The following is a 6,013-nucleotide window of genomic DNA, read 5'->3' on the forward strand; positions in this document are numbered from 1 at the left end:
TTTCCAATCACCTGGAGTCGGGAGGATCACCCGCCCCGGGTTGAAAATCCAGGTCATCTTGCTTTGGTGGTGGTGTAACGACCCGAGACTGATGCTTCAGATGCCTTCCATGTATTCCCAGTTTCGTTGTGTGCTTTGTTTTGTTTGTTGCATTCATCATTGCATCATTTGCATTGCATCATGTCATCATGCAACCCCCTTTTGAAAACTCAACTAAATAAATTGTATGGGTCTTTGATCCATTTAAATTGAGGGAACTCACATGGTGATTTCTCTTTATAACATATCTTCTCGATATTTAGGGAGCTATAATACATATGCCATTAGTTTGGAGTTAACCGCAACCCACTTGCAATTTAATTATCATGCATGTTTGCTTCAAGTTTGTTCTCCAAACTTTCCCCATAATTCTTTCTCCTTTTATCGAGGCTCCTCCTAAATTCTCAACACTTTTGGACCTACCGAATACCCACTTCTTTCTCACTCATTTGAATTAAATTCAAATGAGGTTAAATTCAACTTCATGCCCATGCTCACTTTCTATTTTTCTAGGATCAAGCTCATTTTTGTGAGCCCGGAAAAATTAACCCCATGCGCAAATTCTTTCCCTAACCCTCTCTTTCTTTTTCTTCTCTCTAATTCTTTTATGCTAAATGAAATAAGAGAGAGAGAAGAGATGCCCAGCTGGCCACTTGGTCCTCCCAGCAGGCCGGCCCATCTACACCTAGGCCCACCCGGGTTCCCTCTTAACCTAACCTACCCGAGCTCCTCCTGATCGAGCCCCTCTTTCCCCTTCATCCTCCTCCTGCGCCGCCACACCCACGCAGAGAGAGGAGCAGAGCCCCATACACCCGCGCCTCCCGATCCGTGGCCTCATTGCGTCGTTGCCGCCGCAACCAACAGCCACTCCAGCGATGCTCCGACGCCCTGCCACCTCCGGCTCCCTTGCTCCCCTTCCTTTGTGCCTCGTTTCTCTCCTGCGCCCCGAGGCGTCCTCAACCATGGCCGCTCAGCCCTCGCGCCCGTCGGCCAGCCTCCACGGCGCTGCGGCCTCTACTTCCCTCTGTCGTGCCTGATGCATGCCATGGCGCTCGCGCCCTCAAGCTCTAGCGTCGGCCTTTTCCTTCCTCTCGCGCGCAGCCACCCAAGACGCTCCTCTACTCTCGCCGTTCCCTGCCTACACTGCCTGCACGCCTCCACCTCGCTGCTCTCCATTGGCCTCCTCCCCGTGCTGAGGAGCTCCTGCCCAGCCGTCCTCTCCAGCCAACCCTGCTGCCTCCGCCTCCAGGACCTGCTCGCGTCTGCCTGGTTCCCAGTGTTGTCGCACCCGTTGCCCAGATCCGCCTCATCCCTGTCACGCACGCGGCTTGCTCTCCTCCTGAGCACCCCTTATGTGTTGTACGAGCCGATCTCGGCCACCCCATCGAGCTCCTTCACAAGCTGCCCACCACCTTGGCCAGAACTACCCAAGTCGTTGCCTCAGCGTGTTTGGCAGCTTGAGGGATTGGGAATGGGAGTTTAGGAGGGGGAGTTTATGAAGGGAATGGACTTGGGAAGTAGACTATTAGTCCCAATCCCATGCTTGGTGTGTGGTGGGAATTATTAGTGGGAAATCAACAGGGAGTTATTTTCTTTTGTTTGGTTCGTGGTTATAGGAATGGGAATTATTCTATGAGCTGGGCAAATGAGTGTTACCGTTAATCAGGTCTGCAATAAGAAAATACTCATATTTTGACTTTATTTGCTCCACGCCTAAGAAAGAGAGAAAATGTTGATAGCAACAATTTTGCATTTGATCAATAGACTTGCATACATACAACATATCAGAAGATACCAGGTCAGGAAGGAGATACCAGATAATAGGTATCATGCTTGCTGGATGTATTGAATAGTCCATCAAACAAATCATCAACATTCAATCCCAGCAAATGAGAGCAAAGACATGAAGCAAGTATTTTAACTAGCAGATGAACATATGAAAGTATCCTTTCCAAGAGTATAAGACGAGATTATATAAAAAAATAAATGGAGGCACTGAGTGTTGCAAGTGATGAGTTGAAAGAAAACAACTACAAGTCCTGAGCAGAAAAGAATATATGAGCTGCTAATCTGGAAGTTCAAATCTGGGTATTCGCTTATTTTTTGGCCGCCTCAACCTCCTGGCGAACAAATAGTACTTTGAAATCATCACGCAACTTTATGAAAAGCTCGGTCTTTCCAGCGTCACCACCAATGACACGAACAACCATAACAACTTCTTTACTGAGATCTTTAAGATTCTGCAGAATATCAAGTAACTTGGTTTTGTTGGCTGATGCTTGCTCATGAACTTCAGCTTCATGCATAAACGCCCTCTGTAAACCGTTCATGGTTTTTGCATTGTCCTGTTCTGCTTCCAAGAACTTTGCAATTGTGTTGGACACACTTATAAGGCCTGATTCTAGTGCATCATCATCAGGGTATGTTCTCTTACGACCAGGCCTAGAACCACCAGATGGGTTGGTGTTCTCATGTGCTTGAGGAGAATTCTCCTTGGCCGGTTGGCTAGTAGGTTCTGCATCTGCTGTTTCTTCAATTTCTACAACTTCCTCTTAACCCATATAGGTCTCTCTATCTCCGATTACCATCTTCTTCTCATCATCCCATCCAAATCCACTACCATTTTGCATAATTTCCAGAACATAGGAAAGTTGTTTCTTCAAAATCTCAACTTTTGACCTGATATGTGGATCAGCTTTGAGATCAGCATGTGGGAGTACTTCAGCCATTTTCTTCTCAATATATGTAAGATAGCCGGACTTGTGACCCGTGTCTACTTTCCAAGATGAATCATTCATGTCATATAGAATGTCAATAAGTAACTTTTCCTCCTCCGCTGTCCATGTCCTCTTGTCTCTCTTTTTGGATGTCAATTTGCTCTTCTTTGGCTTGGTATTCTGCTAGATTTTAATAGGACAATAAAAATGTATATACAAATGATAAAGAATATAGATGGTCATAAATGAAATATGATGTTCATACATTAATCAATATCTCCTGTCACAGAAAAGTGAATAAAAAGAAACATAAGCAACTACGACATATGGGACGAAACAAATATTGATGAAGAATGTTTGGACACTCATACGTTGCTGAATAAACAATTAAGATCCTCCACCTAACATCTAGTAGCGTGTATCAGCGATCATGTCTTTTCTCTGTCCAAGCTTTCCACATTTCATCAGCTAATTTATCTCTTTTCTCAGTCCATTCTGATGATGTTTCGGTGGACTGAATGACATCCTCATTTACTTGTTGTTGTTGAAGGCATAGCATGTACTCATCTAGATACTGTTCGCAGGGATCAACACGCATTTGTTGTCGTATCAGATTGTGAATATAGCAGCATGCTAAAATTATGTCAACTTGTGTATCAAAATGATAATAAGAGGGATTCCTAATGATAGCCCATCGCATCTATAGATATAACTGCAAAGTGGTTTAAGGTACAAGTGTTACTTAAGATTCGTAATGTTAGCCCATCGTATCTACTCCTCCTAAGTAACATTATCAACAGATATAAGATTATGAGTATTTTCACTCTTCGTCGCCTCATTGCGTGCCATAAGATTATGGTTTCCCGGTTTGTTGGTGGACGTGCCATGTCTGTGAACAAAATTAGATGATAGTGTCGCACAATTAGAATATTTTCATGATTCAAGATGGTTATGTACAAGCATCAGCTATAAGAAATAAGATAGGATGCGATAAACACCACACAACCAAACAACAAGCAATCAGCAAGTCACACATGAGCACCCAAGAAAAATAATGCATGCAGAAAAATAACTTCTTTTGGTGAAGTACCTCCGCTGGAAGTTTCTTGTTACTGTCCGGACGAGGTCTTGGATTTGGATTAGCAGAAGCACTTTCATGGCCTTTATGCTTAACATAGATTTCTGCAAAGTTGTGTTTCTTTGCGAAGTTCAACATCTTATGAACAGAATTATCATCGTGAACTAGATCAATTCCTTCATCAAGGCTACACCCAGGAACTGTATAATATAACTCATCGCCATCCTTGAAACCTACATCTTTAGCCATGCGAACTAGACGAACATAGGATGTACGCTCACTATCACAATCTCGAAAAATAGATACTTCGCCTCCATCATAAGTGGACCTTCCATTAAAAAAGAACCCCCGTGATGCATTTTGATATGGATGAAATCCCTCTCCATTCTGCATATATAAGGCATTTAAAGACATATTTCAAATCCATGGTTATTACTTAAACTATTATTGTTATTTGAGTTCTGCTACAGTATCAAGGGGTTTTTGTACACAAGTAAATTGAGAGACAAATTATGCACATGCGAGCTAGCAGCTTGTTTAACCTTTGTTACAAGATACTCAAAGGAGGTTCTGATGTGATGAAGTGACTTGGCCAAAGAAGCGACGTCCGATACCCAGGAATGGAATTTGACATGAATGTACTTCCTACTTTTATATTATATATATTCCCCCCAATATGAAACAATATTGTGAGTACATCATGAAAATATGCAATGTCTGTATGATTGAAAGCTGGGACTTGGAAGTCATTGAAATCTGTAGCAGCTATCAAGACTTTTTTGTGTGTACATTTGACACTTAATTTCGTATGTAAAACTGAACTTAGAAAGTACAGGAAGCATGAAGCAGGCAGGTACACAAAGGCAAGTGCTATATGACATATACATATCGTTCTCTATATGCAGCCACAACGTCAAGTTAGCAGCTATTGTGGTTTGCCCTTTTTCATGTATATGTCAGGTGGCATCACGAACAATCTTGGTTCTCTACATGTACAAATAGCAGCCACAACAGCAAGCCAGTGATGACCAACAACTACAGCCAAAGACTAGCAAATACATTTATACAAGAACAAGAGATTGCATCCAGTAATTATTCACATCCATGTCCCATCTATGCTTCTAAAAAGGATATCAAGAATTAATCAAGACAGAGACCTCTGTACAGTATTTCTATGAATCAAACAAGGGGGCAAATGAAATACTAAATCGATGTAGTAATCCACACCTCTGGCCTTTTGGTGACTCTTGCTCCTGAACTGCAAGGGGGGGGACCGAAGTGATGGAACAAATCTGTGACCTGTGAATCAGGGGAAAAAATAGAAAGAAGAATAGATTTGCATCAGTTTGTAATAGGAAAAGAAATGAATCCAACTTTGTTAGCCAAACCATATGGGATACAGCTGGATTTGTAGGTATGGATTGGCAGGAAAATCTCCACGAATTCAAGATGGAAAGGGGGAAAACGGGTTACCTCAGCTCCTGTTCGTGCTTGCCGCCAGCTCTGGAGGAGATTGGGGAGGAGTTAGCGGCCGCCGATTCATTTGGAGGACTAATGGTGGCGCTGCTAAATAGGGGTCATTAGCTAGGATTTTACCACACTTTCGCTGGGATTTTCGCGCCTTTTCCCCCTTCCGCCGCGGGACGTGACGAACAACTCGAGTTCTTTTGGCATCAATTCCCACTCCCACGCTGAATTACTAGGGTCCCCCCTGGGAAGAGTTTTACGGGAGTTGGGCCTCCTAACTCCCCTTCCCCTTCCCCTCTTAACTCCCATGTCCCTGAGTCAATCAAAGGAAATTAAGTCCCATGGGCCATAAACTCCCATTCCCCACGCCCAACTCCCCCCAAACAAACACGCTGTATGCACCATGTAGTGTTGCCATGGGCACATGCACCCCCATGTCAGAACTGCAAGCGCAAGTACCCCAACGGCAAGACCACAAGGGCACCGGTGATGCGTCAAGTACCTCTACCGATGACTCCGAACACCTACAGACGTGTACGAGTACCGTTGCCCGAAGAACCGTGGGTCACAAGACCCGTGTACAACTACCGTCGCCGTGTACCACTACTTCCACTACAACCGTCTCTAGAACGTCTACTTCCCTCAACGAACTTGATCCGTTCCGAAAATGCACGCTTCAAAGGTATAACCCCAAGATGACGCCCATGAACGA

General features: G+C 44.0%; 1 pseudogene; it reads right to left on the bottom strand.

The window, feature by feature from the left end:
• Positions 1 to 1,590: 1,590 nt before the first annotated feature.
• Positions 1,591 to 4,083, bottom strand: LOC147970731 (uncharacterized; annotated as a pseudogene).
• Positions 4,084 to 6,013: the final 1,930 nt, after the last annotated feature.

The sequence above is a fragment of the Triticum urartu genome, chromosome 5A (assembly GCF_056163025.1).
Source record: "Triticum urartu cultivar PI428250 chromosome 5A, HENAU_Tu73, whole genome shotgun sequence".
Lineage (NCBI taxonomy): Eukaryota > Viridiplantae > Streptophyta > Magnoliopsida > Poales > Poaceae > Triticum > Triticum urartu.